Source organism: Hyla sarda, chromosome 7 (assembly GCF_029499605.1).
Source record: "Hyla sarda isolate aHylSar1 chromosome 7, aHylSar1.hap1, whole genome shotgun sequence".
Taxonomy (NCBI): Eukaryota; Metazoa; Chordata; class Amphibia; order Anura; family Hylidae; genus Hyla; species Hyla sarda.
The window spans coordinates 50565163-50580214 of NC_079195.1; the positions used below are offsets into that span (position 1 = coordinate 50565163).

Sequence of the window (15052 nt, forward strand, 5' to 3'; positions counted from 1 at the left end):
GCAACAGTCCGTTCCATAAACCTGAGTGAAGGGAACTCTGAGGACAATTCACTCCAGTACGCTTAAAACAGTATTTGTCTACAACACCAGCCAGTGTGTACTTTTGCCAGGCCTTTCACAGTGTCTAGGCCCTTAAGACTTTAACAGGAACAAAATAGTACACCACTGATATGTACATATGTGGTATGCACTTATGAGGGGAGGACAATGCACTCCACTATGCTTAAAACAGTATTTGTATACATCACCAGCAGGTGTGTACTTTTGGATGGCCTTTCCCCGTATCTAGGCCCTTTAGACTTTAACAGGAGCATAATAGTACACCACTTACCTGTACGAATGTGGTATGCACTTATGAGGGGAGGACAATGCGCTCCAGTACGCTTAAAACATTATTTGTGTACAACACCAGCAGGTGTGTTCTTTTGGCTGGCCTTTCACAGTATCTAGGCCCTTAAGACTTTAACAGGAATAAAATAGTACACCACTTAGATGTACTTATGTGGTATGAACTTATGAGGGGCGGACAATGCGCTCCAGTACGCTTAAAACATTATTTGTGTACAACACCAGCAGGTGTGCACTTTTGGCTGGCCTTTCACAATATCTAGGCCCTTAAGACTTTACAGGAACAAAATAGTACACAACTTAGATGTACGCATATGGTATGCACTTATGAGGGGAAGACAATGCACTCCAGTACGCTTAAAACAGTATTTGTGTTAACCACCAGCAGTACACACCAGTGCTGCAGCACACAGTCGCTGTGTACTACACCCAAAATTGCACTCTCTCTCTCTCTCAATCTCCCTTCCTTCCCTATTAGTGCTTCTAGGCTGGATTTTGGCCTTAAAGGAAAACTGTCACATATTTTCTCCCGCACTATCCACAGGTACTGGTGGATAGTGCGGGAGACGCTGATTAAAACGAGCCCTACCTTGGTCTGATCCGCACAGCCATTCACCCGCAATTGTAGTTTTAATCTCTGTTTATATCCTGCTGTAACTGGCAAGGGCGGGGCTTCTGCAGGCTAACTGACACTGACGCCAGCGCCGCTCATGAATATTCATGAGCGGCGCTGACGTCAGTGTCAGTTAGCCCGCAGAAGCCCCGCCCTTGCCAGTTACAGCAGGATATACACAGAGATTAAAACTACAATTGCGGGCGAACGGCTGCGCGGATCAGACCAAGGTAGGGCTCGTTTTAATCAGCGTCTCCCGCACTATCCACCAGTACCTGTGGATAGTGCGGGCGAAAATATGTGACAGTTTTCCTTTAAGGTGAATCGCTGCTGTTGAAAAGCTTTTCTGTGCAGCAGACTGCTCTCTGTCCATCTCTGTAATAGAACGCTAATGTGACTGGGAGGTGAATCGCTGCTTGAAAAATGATTTTCTGTGCAACACACACTGCTGTCTGTTCCTCTCTCTCTCTCTCTCTGCAATAAAAGGCTGAAGTGATGACTGCCGATTATATAGGGGTGTGACATCACAGGGGTGACTGGCTGCTGATAGGCATGCATGTGATTCAGGGTCGTCCCGCCTACCCTTGTTCCCACCTTCCCAGGATTCCTTGCCCCATGTCCTCACATGTGGATCCGCCATTTCAGATGCCCTGGAGCCTGGAGTGCGCTAAATGGAGTTTAACAAACTTTTCCTGAAATTCGTGACAAATTCGGATTTGTCAGATTAGATTCGCTCATCCCTAGTTGGTATCTATAAAGCAGGTAAACAAAACTTCTCAAGGCTGCATATCCGTGTGAATAAATGCATCTTATGACTTGACATAACATCCAGCAAATGTCAACAGATTGTGATCTTATAGCACTAGTGGAATTGGCACCGGCAGAAAAGAAAACTGTAAGTAACAGTAACCTCAGGAAATCTTTTTATTAGACATTTACACATCAAATGACTTAATTACTATGCCATAAAATGTGTCTAAACTGTTTGCATCTAGCAAACAGCTGGGAATGTACAGCACTCGTACGGCAGGAAAACATTACGCGCCCACAGTGCGCGGCAGATAGTACCGTACATATGTCTCTTAGTGTAATGCGCTTGAAGGTAACATTAAGATAATTGACTCCTATTATGTAAAACATTCAGGGCCATATTTAACATTCAATTAAATGGGCTGTAAGGTTTCTTATGGTGCTATAATGTCTCCTGGCTAAGAAATACTTTGCAAAATATGTCCGTCAACCTTTAGCATCGCCATTTCGGCTCTCTAAAAATGTTACAATAACTGAAGTGCTAATGGCTGCTCTCGAATGAGCGAAAGGGAAAAATAAATTACGTTGTGAAAGATTAAAGAAATTTTCGAGATGTTCTATGTAGGGTCCATGCATTTTTTATACCGAGTTACAAAGTAACGGGGAAATGAATTTGTAACGTTCTATGTTATTTGCAATCTGTGTTGCAGTCTCAGAATTGGATGGGAGGAGTTGCTTGAAGTCACACTGTAATGATAGGGATCAAAGCATGAATCTGTATAATAGAACAAGCTCCTTCAATGAAATCCACTAGGACCGTATTGACATTAAGCTCTACATAGGACATCTCCAGTAATAGGATTCATACATACTGTATAGAGCAAAAGAAGAGTGAAGCCAATTCATTTTTCACTAAGATGGAGAAAACCCACTCTACTTTGATACATATTCACGTACGAATTTTACATTAATCTTTAGATCCATCATATTTGCCCATTGGGTACATTTGCAGCTACACAGACAATGAATGAGAAAAGAAGATGAATATTTGCGGTGGATGCAGTCGGATTGAAATTCTGCCATTTATTTTTATGTTCTATTATGATAACATTTTATAGCTGGGAGATAAAATGATGTTGTGGTTTACATTAATAACACAAAATCCATCATGCATGCCTGAAAATATGGATTAAATTTGCATTATTAAGAGAGGCAATCCAAATGTTACAATGTATATTACACTATATATAGAGTATCATATGCCGGTTCTGAAGGCTGGGTTATGAGGTGTGAATAATTAGAAATGTACATAACAGGATTTATGGACCGCAGCCTTTGTTGACAGAGAGCTTTATTATAATTGAGTAGTGTTCTTCAACTGTGCCCACCCCCCCCCCCCCCCCCTCCTCACATCTACCAGAGCTTCATGGATACTACTAATAAAGATAAAGACCACCCCATAATCCATGTTCAATGAGTTTTTATGGGATTTTTTTTAGCAGAAGCAGTCAATATAAGAACGGTTGGATTGACACCCCATTTCCAAGAATTTCCCTGATCAAATAAATGGGCTGATCTAACATGAGATGCAGTACCACTAGATTGCAGTAGTCTTGTTGTCAGGAGTTTCTTGCCGCCGGGACCATCATTAGAGGTACGCTTAAAGGCTACTAGCCATAAAACGGGCTGCTACAAATAAAAAGGCTACTTATAAAACATACTGAATTTGAAAAGAAAAAATAAACACCAAATAAACAAACAGAAACAACAAATAGAACAGGTAAGAAACTTCACTTTGTCGCAACTACACCAACTTGAACAAATTAATAAATAATGGGAGGGAGATATTGAAAGAATTTAGCGCCACTTTTTTTGATTTAGCAGCGCTACATTTGCTTAAAATGTGTAGCACACTATTAGTGAAACCTATTTAGATATCTAGCACATGATTTAGCACCCAGTTAGCCAATTTTGTAAAAGGGACGTGGCTAGGCTTTGTTTGCTATTATCAAAATATTTTCAAAGGTTAACCACAACTTACACAAAATTCTAGAAAGCACTAATTTAAAAACAGAGACAAACGCTTTCCTATCCATTCCTGAAGTAACAGAGCAATTTTTCTTTAAATTGAACATCTCCAAATATCTCCTTAAAGTGTACTTGTCATTTTAGATGATTTTTCAAGATGCACTTCCCTGTATGTGACTGCTCCTATACACTGTACACACAGACCATGGAATCCTGCTGCTCTATGTATCTATACCCACCCTAAGAAGCTGCAGCAGCAAGGAGGGCATTATTGAGCAGTACTCACTGACTTTCACTGGGGTGAAATCTCTGAGTCTCTTTACAGTTTCTTTGTATGCTTCTGCTCTCTAAACTCACTCGTAATTCATCTCTGTTCTCACTCCTCCCCTATGGAATGAGTGAATCACATCTGCCAAATCCGAATTCGTAACGAATTCCAAGAAAAATATCGTCGCGATTCGATTGCGCCAATCGCTTGATTAAACTCCATTTAGTACAGTCCAGGAGCCGGGCATCTAAGATGGCGGATTCACATGTGAGGTCATGGGGCAAGGAATCCTGGGAAGGCAGGAACGAGGCTTGGCGGGATGACCCTGAATCACATGCATCATGCAGCTGAATCAGCAGCCAGCCACCCCTGTGATGTCACAGACCTATATAATAGGCAGCCATCTTGTGGCCAGTCACATCAGTGTTCTATTACAGAGAGACTTACAGACTCTGTGTTGCACAGAAAAGCATTTTTACAGTAGCGATTCACCTCCCAGTCACATCAGCGTACTATTACAGAGAGGGACAGAGAGCAGAGTGTTGCACAGAAAAGCTTTTTTACAGCAGCGATTCACCTCAAGCCCAAATCCAGCCTAGAAGCCCTGATAGGGAAGGGAGTGAGATTGAGAGAGAGAGAGTGCAATTTTGGGTGTAGTACACAGCGACTGTGTGCTGCAGCACTGGTGTGTACAACAACTGAAAAGCTAATAGTAGCCAGCCAGGTAGGGTGAGCAGAGCACTAAAAGCGTATTGTCCTCTATTAAGTGTAACGTGTGCGTACATCTATGTGGTGTACCATTTTGTTCCTGTTAAAGTCTTAAGGGCCTAGATACTGTTAAAGGCCAGCCAAAAGTACACACCTGCTGGTGTTGTAAACAAATACTGTTTTAAGCGTACTGGAGCGCATTGTCCTCCCTCATAAGTGCATACCACATATGTACATCTTAGTGGTGTACCCTTTTGTTCCTGTTAAAATCTAAAAGGGGTACTCCACTGGAAAACATTTTTTAAATCAACTGGTGCCAGAATGTTAAACAGATTTGTAAATTACTTCTATTTAAAAATCTTAATCCTTCCAGTACTTACCAGCTGCTATATGCTCCATAGGAAGTTATTTTCTTTTTGAATTTCCTTTCTGCTTTACCACAGCGCTCTCTCCTAACACCTCTGTCCATGACAGGAACTGTCCAGAGTAGGAGCAAATCCCCTTAGCAAACCTATCCTGCTCTGGACCTATTCTGCTCTAGACAGAGGTGTAAGCAGAGAGCACTTGTCGTGCTTCCTATGTTGTATTCAGCAGCTGATAAGTACTGGAAGGGTAAACATTTTTTTAGTAGAAGTAATTTACAAATCTGTTAAATTTTTTTATCACCAGTTGATTTAAAAGAAAATGTTTTCCAGTGGAGCACCCATTTAAGGCTCAGATACTGTGAAAGGCCAGCCAAAAGTACACACCAGCTGATGTTGTAGACAAAAGCTGTTTTAAGCGTACTGGAGCGCATTGTCCTCCCCTCATAAGTGCATACCACATACGTACATCTAAGTGGTGTACCATTTTGTTCCTGTTAAAGTTTTAAGGGCCTAGATACTGTGAAAGGCCTGCCAAAAGTACACACCTGCTGGTGTTGTAGACAAATACTGTTTTAAGCGTAGTGGAGCGTATTGTACTCCCCTCATATACACACTAAGTATGTCAGGCAGAGAAGTGCCAGGACAGAAGTGCACAGAATAGAATAGTGGCAGAGGCCGAAATTCATCAGATAAAGGTCACAGCAGACTAGGGGCGAGTGGCAGCAGTAGTCACAGCAGGAGGCCTGAGCTCCCGGTATCAGCTAGCGGTCGTGTCTTAACCAGCAACCCATCTGATGTCATCGATTGGTTAAGTCGGTCATCCACTTCATCACAAGTGACATTTGTCACCCCCAGTCAAGAGTCGGTGGGTTCCTCAGACACAACCCTCAGTTGGCATTACCCGGGAGCAGTTCCTGTCCTCCCATTGCCTCTATCTTATGCTGTTCCCTCCTCCAGAGAAGTATCTTATGCTGTCAGTTAAGCTCGAATATTTAGTGAGGACGATCTAGAGGACAGTCAGCAGCTACTGTGCAGCCAAGTGGAGGAGACATTCCCCGCTTCCTCCACTAGGCGAGCAAGTAGTGATGAGGAGAGTGGCGTGGGAGATGGTAGCAGACACCTGTAGCAGACACTGTTGAGGAACCTGAGGAGGACATCAGTGACGTGCAGACACAGCTTGATGATGATGTAGCCGATCGCACCTGGGAGTTGGGTGCAGAAGGGGCTTCATCATCATCAGGAGAACATATTTGCAGGTTTCCCATGAGGCAGCAGCTGAGCCAGCAAGGTGGTAGCATGGTTGGCAGTCAGCATGGTGACAAAAGTGGAAAGTCTGGAGCCAAACATGCCCGGGTAGACCACTTGCTTTGCGGCAGCCTCCCTTCCCGGGAGGTAGTGGAACAGGGGTTCCGGGAGTCGGCGGTGGTAGCAGTCAATCAGTGCACACTGATGGGGGAAAATCAACTACTCGGCGGTGTGGCAGTTTTTCATCAAGCATCCTGAGGATGTTAACCTGGCCACATGCAAGATGTGTCGGCAAAAGGTGAAGCGTGGCCAGGGTCACAATGCTGGCACCAAGGCCCTGCGTCAACATATGCAGCATCACCATAAAGCGGCCTGGGAGAACCGTGGCTCTGATGTGGTGGTCCAGCCTGCTGCATCACCCAGTGGCATGCCGCACCCTGTTTATGCCAGCGAAGGCTCCACCACCTCAACCGAAGGGAGCTGTGTGTCATATCCATTTTCTGTTGCTCCAGATGCTCCTGCTCCTCCTACTTCGAGTCAGTCATTCTACCAGCAATCCATCAACAAAGCCATGTCCAAGAGATAGCAGTAAGCGCCCACTCATCGAATGGCACAGAAGCTGAATGTGCTCCTGTTCAAGTTGCTGTTGCTGCAGTGCCTCCCTTTTCAGTGTGCGACTCCGCCTCCTCATCCGCCACCGTGTCCCCAGCCTCCACTGCACTGACAAGTCTCAGTGCCCCTCCAGCATACCATGTGTCACACGGAGTCACACAGGGGAGGAACTGCTAAAAGTTATTCATCAAGAAATCGAATCATGGCTTACTCCATGAAAACTGGAAATGGGAACCATGGTGACCGACAACGGGAAGAACTTATTTTCTGCGCTGCAACAAGGAAGTCTGAGACATGCGCCCTGCATGGCACACGTGTTCAATCTGGTTGTCAAGTGGTTCCTGAAGTGTTCCCCCCATCTGCAAGACATCCTTACAATGGGAAGGAAACTTGGCATTCACTTCAGCCACTCGTACACCGCAAAGCACACCCTCCATGAGCTGCAACGTCAGAACGGTATCCCCCAACATAGTCTGATTTGCAACGTTGGAATTCCACCCTCCATATGTTGGACCACGTATACGAAGAGAGAAAAGCCAACACTGATTTCTTGATGATCCATGCGGATAGGGGACTCCCCTGTGTAACTTCAATGTCTACCAGTGGCAGCTCATACATGACACCTGCTGTGTGCTCAGGCCTTTTGAGGAAGCCACATTATTAGTCAGTCACCGGGTTTACGGGATGAATGACATCATTCCACTGCTTCATCTCCTAAACAATGGCTGGTCAGGGCACAGGAGATGGAGCGCCTACATCTCATGGCCACATGAGACCTGTGGGGACTGAACTGGAGGAGGAGGAAAGGGAGGGGCATAGTGGAGCACAGTTTAGGTTTCGCAAGATAGGTGGTTTTTCTAGTCATCTGACAGGAGAGGAGGAACAGGAGCAGCTAGAGGAGCTGGAAGGTTATGAGGAAGACGAGACAGAGGACCAAGACACATCTTGGCAGTACGCAGTGGAGACGGAGGCAGAGAGTCCCTCCGAGTCACTTGCACAAATGGCACAATGCACTTGCTTGCGTAGTGATTGCCGAATTGTCTCCATTTGACAGCGGGATGACTTCTGGCTCTCCAACTTACTGGACCCTCGCTACCGACACAAAATAGGGGCCTTTTTTTAAACCCACTGAGAGGGAGAACAAACTGACCTACTACCGAGACATCCTACGTAGTCAGTTGGCCAATGCTTTTCAGCGCCATTGTCCAACCTCTTGCAGGTCTGAATTGGGGGTCCCTCTGCGCTCATCTTTCACTGCCATTTCTGCTGGGGAGGAGTGGAGTGGCAGGAGCAGTACCAGCTCCATCAGCAGCAGTCTGAGTCTACAGTCGCTGATGAGTAGTTTTCTTCACGTGCATAGTGAAGCAACTCATCACCAGCAGGTAGACCTGGAGCAGAACCTGAACCAGCAGATGGTGGAATACCTTGACAGGACCATGCCAACACACCTTGAAGATCCACTGGACTTCTTGGCAGCCAAACTTGATTTGTGACCTCAACTAGCAGAGTTTGCCCTGGAAAAGCTGTCATGCCTGGCCAGTTGTGTGCCATCAGAGCGGGTGTTTAGTGCAGCGGGGGCCATAGTAACCCAAAGGAGAACTTATCTGTCCATAAAAAATGTGGAGAGACTGACCTTTGTGAAGATGAATCAGACATGGATCAGCCAGGATTTCCACCCACCAATGCCTGATGTATCAGAGTAGATTGACCATGGTGCCACACCAACACTTCACAAACATGGCTAGTGCAAAACATATTTAAGGTGCTGCTCCCCAGTTACAGACATTACTCGGCATCAGACCACAAGTATTGAGGATTAGCATTAGCTAAAATTAAACTTTTCTAAGGATAAAATATGTACCCAAAATTATTTTGAAATCAAACAAAAGGAAAGGTGTGCAAAAAACACCATGTGCCACCTACACCACCAAGTATTGATGTGATACAAAGACCTCTAAAAGGTGGAAGGGAACAATGTATGGTCCATTGTAACCGGTGGGGGTAAAAACCAGGGCTATGGAGTCGGTAGATAAATGTTCCGACTCCGACTCCAACTCCGACTCCGGAGTTTTCTGTGCTTCCAACGCCGACTCCCTGACTCCGACTCCTCTGTATTAATATGTGAATGTATTTTATACATTCCTTGAAGGAAAGAAAGGCAACATACATGTCATTACCACAGGACTACTGGCTGGGAAGCCAACAGTCTACTGCATTGAACAGTTTGTGTGCTGATCTGCTGCTGAAGATAGGGCAGTGGGAGGATCCAGGAAGGGGCATTTATTATAAAACATGATTTCCCTAGTGGAATCCCATAGTCAAGTTTAAAGGGGTACTCCACCCCTAGACATCTTATCTTATCTTATCTTGAGATGTCAGATCGCCAGGGTCCTGCTGCTGGGGACCCCCGGGATCGCCACTGCGGCACCGCGCTTTCATTACTACACAGAGAGATTTTGCTCTGTGCGTAATGATGGGTGAAACAGGGAATGGAGCAGCGTGACATCATGGCTCCGCCCCTCGTGACATCACTGCCCGACCCCTTAATGCAAGTCTATGGCAGGGGGCGTGATGACCCCCCACGCCCCTTCCCATAGACTTGTATTGAGGGGGTGGGCCCTGACATCATGAGGGGCGGAGCCGTGATGTAATGATGCTCCGGCCCCTGTATCGCCCGTCATTACGCACAGAGCGAACTCGCTCTGTGCAGTAATGAGCGCGCAGTGCCGCAGCGGCGATCCCGGGGGTCCCCAGCAGCGGGACCCCGGCTATCTGACATCTTATCCCCTTTCCAAAGGATACTGCTGGGGACGCCCAGGATCGCCGATGCGGCACCGCGCTATCATTACTGCACAGAGCGAGTTCGCTCTATGCGTAATGACGGGCGATACAGGGGCCGAAGCATCGCTACATCATGGCTCCGCCCCTCGTGATGTTTAGGGGCGGAGTACCCCTTTAAGCTAACAATCGAGTTTACAAGTTTTTATAGCCTTAGCTGAATGGCAGCAGTTTTTCCAATGGTTAACAGCTTCAGTCTTGAACTATTGACCCTCCATTCCCTTCACTTATGCAAGTGTCTCTAGTCCTGCAAAAAACATATTTCCTTAATCCCTTATCAGTGAGAGGCTAGGTTACCCATGGGTTCCCTGTAACAGCAGGACACAACACTATGGAAAGTATAAGTATTGCCGCTCCTAATTGTGCGTTGCGTGCCATGTAGTAAAGCACATGAAAAGCCTGCTTCTTCACAGTCACTTAACGTGTTCGTTTGCGGTTACATGAGGCACTGCATGCATTGATCTTTATTCTTATAGTAGAGAATTCCTTAATTATAACTTTTTGTGAATTGGGACATTTAAACTTGCTTTTTTTTTTTTTATTCCAATCTAAATTTAGTAGGAGTCGGAGTCGGTGCATTGTTTGCCGACTCCGACTCCAGGTACCCAAAATTTCGTCCGACTCCGACTCTGACTCCGACTCCACAGCCCTGGTAAAAACTTCCCCTGTTTGGCCCTACTCTCGCATTCTTAATTCCCTTCTTGGCAAGTGTTACTCGCCCTAAAACAGGAAGCGCCACACAGGAACCTTTCCCTATTTTCACCTACAAACACTGCCATTTCACAGGGTTTTTAGGTGTTAATAGGGAGAGTTTCCTGTGTGGGGCCACCCTTTTTAGGGTGAGTAACACTTGCAAAGAAGGGAATTAATAGGGTGAAAGTAGGGCCTCACAGGGGAATTTTTTTTACCCCCACCTGCTACAATGGACCATACGTTGTTCCCTTCCACCTTTTTAAGAAAAATTTTACTCGTCTTCAAAAGGGCAGCCCCACACATGAACCTCTCCCTATTTCTACCTAAAAACCCTGGGAAATGGCAGTGTTTGCAGGTGGAAATAAGGAGAGGTTCCTGTATGGGGCTTCCCTTTTTAGGGTGAGTAACACTTGCCAAGAAGGGTATTAATAATGCGAGAGTAGGGCCTTACAGGGGAAGTTTTTACCCCCCCTGGTAACAATGGACCATACGTTGTTCCCTTCCACCTTTTAGAGGTCTTTGCATCACATCAATACTTGGTGGTGTAGGTTGCACATGGCATTTTTTGCACACCTTTCCTTCTGTTGTTTAATAAAAAAAAAATGTGGGTACATATATTTTATCCTAAGAATATTATTAAAAGTTAAAGGGGCATTCCAGGAATTTTTTTTTATTTGACTATGCTACAGGGGCTGTAAAGATAGTGTAGTTCATAATATAGTGTCTGTACCTGTGTGTGACGGTTTTCTCACAATTCTTCTTTGATTTTCATCCCAATATTCATTTTTAACAGCATACAAAATGACTGTTGTCTCAGATTTTTCCCAGGTTGCAATGCAGCCGAGACCTGACTCACTAGTCAGCTGATGACAGGAAGCCTGTCTGCTTCAATGGGTGGAGGGATCGCTTGGTGGGAGAGAGATAAGGCAACTAATGCAACAGATGTAGGCACCCTGATTCAAAACCACAGGTCTTTTGAATGGATGTAGTTCATTTATGTTTCAATGGGTGGAGTGGCTGATGTGTGGGAGGGAGGAAAATGGAATTGTGGGATTTGTAGTAAAAAAAAAGAAAAGTCAAACAGGAAATACCAGTTCACAAAAAGCTAGCCACAGTGTTATGGTAATCTCACAACATAGCCATTTAGCCCCAAGACAAGTGCAGATCCTTCCTAAGCATGTCCATTACTGTCTGCCAGGTACATAGGAAAATCCCCTTATGGTGGAGAACCCCTTTAAGTTTTATGTAATGCATATCCCCAATACTTACTTGTGTACACTAACACTTTTACAAAAGAGACCGTTTTCTTCTGCCTTCCTGCCTCAGGTACTATTCTGATCCTGCCACCCGCCTGATGCCACACATCTTATGCCAAGTTCTCCTTTTTTCAACCACCTTCTTCACCATGTACTGGTATTGCCACCCACCGCCCCACTATGTTACCGGATCACTTTCAGGACTCCTGATGCTGATGATGCCACCTCCAGGCTGTCTGATACTGCCACCATATGTTCTCCTCATGCTGATGTTAGCTCCAGCCTGTCTCTATCTATATGGTATCCTCATGCTTCTGCCAACTCCAGGCTGTCATTCAGCCACTATATGGTCTCCTCATGCTGCTGCCAACTCCAGGCTGTCATTCAGCCACTATATGGTCTCCTCATGCTTCTGCCACCTCCAGGCTGTGTCACTGTATCGCCATGTTGTCTCCTCATGCTGCTGGCACATTAAATAAAACATTTTAGGTTCATCTATTTGAAATCTTCAATTTAAATGTTAAAAAATATCTTTAATCGTTTCAATTGTGAGGCCCCATGATCTCGTCAAGCTGTTGCCACCTCCAGGCGATGCCTCTTGTTTGTATGTCTTACTGAAAAACAGTATTATTTCCCTAACCCAGCACACACCCTATGCGTGTTACAGCAAGGCAAAGTGTTCTACACCCCTGTTGAGCCTCTCTGAAGGCCAGAAATAGCCATTTTAATAAAATTCAGACCAAACTGATTTTTTTCGGAAAATTCAGCGAATCTTTTGCTCATCTCTAACCTCTCCTCTCCATAAACTTGATCTGATCTATCTTTTCTTTGCATTTCTAAATGCGTAATGGAGTCAAGATTTTTTTCAGAGTGAAAGAAAGTTTAGTGGGGTGCACAGAGAAGCTTGAAAAAAAGAGGCAATTTTTTCTGATAAGATAAATTACAGAGTATCTTACATTGGCTTGCCTTATTTATTTATGAAATGTTTGGACAGTGACCATTTAAAATCTGGAAAACGTTCAAAATAGTTTTGCTTACTGGGTCTTTCAGTGGAAGAGTATAACATTTTCCAAGCTGTACTGGCTTCTACGCTGGTCGAAACATTTGAAATAGTTAGACTTTCCAAACCCTTTCCAAACCAATTTCTCTTGAAATAGTAACCTTTGCTTTCACAACTGGTCTGCTTTGTTGGGTTTACTATTATGACTACCAAACAGATAGTTAATGAATGAATGTTCATGTGTTTGCCTGAAAATTTAGCTCTTTTACTGATGGCACATATAATGCATGACAGGGTTATTTCAGTGTTTAAAAAAATAAATAAATAAATAACAGACTTACCTACCACTTGTGCTCCACTGATAGCTCCCATTCGGTCCTTTCGATCCTTCGATGCTTCTGACTTATTGCTCAGCCAATCAATGGCTGAGACATGCAGTCAGTGATTGGCTGAGAGGATAGGTCCTGCTGTGAGCACTTGTCTCGTGAGCAGGAAGATGACAGATGCATCAGGAGACCGGAAATAGCAGAATGAAAGTAGCAGGAACCAGGGGTGGACCATGGTGGTTTTAGGCTGGAATGTTGTATTACTATTGCACAATAAACAGAAATGCTTTTGTGTTACAGCATTTACATAGTTATATAGTTAGTTCAACCAGGAAGGTTAAGGGAACGGGTATAGGTGTATGAAGGGGAGGGGATTTTATATTTCTATGTTATTTTTGTCTAGGAATGCATCTAAGCTTATTTTGAAGCCCTTCTCTGTTCCTGCTGTGAGCAGTTCCTGAGGTAGACTGTTCCATGAATTCACAGTTTTTATGGCAAAGAAGGCCTGTTGCCCCCTGGAGACTAAACCTTTTTTTCTCCAGACGGAGGGAGCATTCCCTTGTCTTTTAAGGGGCTTTACCAGGAACAGTTTTTCCCTATATTTTGTGTATGGGCCTTTTATATACTTAAATAGCTTGATCATATCCTCCCTTAAATGTCTCTTCTCAAGACAAAATAAATATGATTCTTTGAATCTTTCATTATACTTAAGATTTCCATGCCCCTTTTTAGTTTAGCTGGGCACCTTTTTACCACGTTCAGCTTCAGAACATCCTTTTTATGAACCGATGCCCAAAACTAAACAGCATACTCCAGGTGAGGCCACACAAATGCTTTATAAAGGAGTAGTATTATGTCCCTGACCCACAAGCCAATTCCTCAAATAATAGATGGCAATATCTTGCTGGACTAAGAAGCAGATTCCTGACATTGTGCTGTTCTTTAGCCTATGATCTACAAGCACAGCCAGATCCTTCTCTAACAGTGACTCTCCCAGTTTAAACACCCCCCCCCCCCCCAAGACATATGATGCATGCAGGTTATTAATATTCATATGCATAACTTTACATTTATCCACATTGAACCTCATTTGCCAAGTGGATGCCCAGACACTCAGTTTGTCCAAGTTATCGTATGCACATCTTCTATAGACTATACACTGCTACAAAGTTTGGTGTCATCTGCAATTGACCTGTAACATTTTGTATTTTAATATAAATACTGCTTTGTGAATGTTTGTTTTTGAAGGGATGAGCTGTAGTTTTTATTTGTACTATTTTAGGTTATGAGATTTTTTATTCAGTTTTTTTGGGTAGCGGTAAAAAAACTGCAATTCTGTTATTGTTTTTAATGTATGGTTTTTATGGTGTCCAATGTGCAGATTAAATAGCATGATTACTTTAAAGCACAAATTGTTTTAGATTTGGGATACGTATTATATTCAGGAAAGTTTTTTTTAAATTATGCTTAGTTGCTTGATCCCTTTGATAGTACACTGCAATACTTGCAGTGTATTATGCCACTCAGCATAATGCTGACAGGCATCTTATCAGGCCCTGCCTCTTATTAAGCCTATGGCTGCGTTAGCACCTATAGCCCCTTCTCTCTGTAAACCACTTAAATACTGTGGCATATAAGGGGGTCAATGGGCAGGATCTGTGTTTCCTCCTATCTTGGCCATTACCAGTCACAGCTAGGTTCCTTGGGTGATCTTGCTGACACCAACTCCTGTGCCCCCTCAATCACTGTGACATATAAGCATGGAATATTGTGGGACCTAACTTCTACTTATACATACTTGTACATCAAATGTTGGAAAGGGGTTACAAATTTGACAGCAGGAATATCACTAGTACTGGATGTGCAAAGAAAATATATTATCATTCTAACATGCGGACAGAAATCATTTCTTTCATACACTTTTTCAGTGTTATAGTTTTGAAAATAGACATGGGTCCGAGATTCCCCCTAAAGCAGAAAATTATTCTTATTCTTATCCTGA

The 15052-nt window shown here is 44.0% G+C and overlaps 1 long non-coding RNA gene across 1 annotated transcript in view; it reads left to right on the forward strand.

Moving 5' to 3' along the window:
• The first annotated feature begins 1111 nt into the window (after positions 1-1111).
• Positions 1112-15052, forward strand: part of LOC130282232 (uncharacterized) — a 183682-nt gene continuing 169741 nt past the window's right edge. Inside the window, exon 1 of the long non-coding RNA XR_008846293.1 lies at positions 1112-1191. This is a non-coding gene — a long non-coding RNA (uncharacterized LOC130282232). The remainder of the gene's footprint in view (positions 1192-15052) is intronic.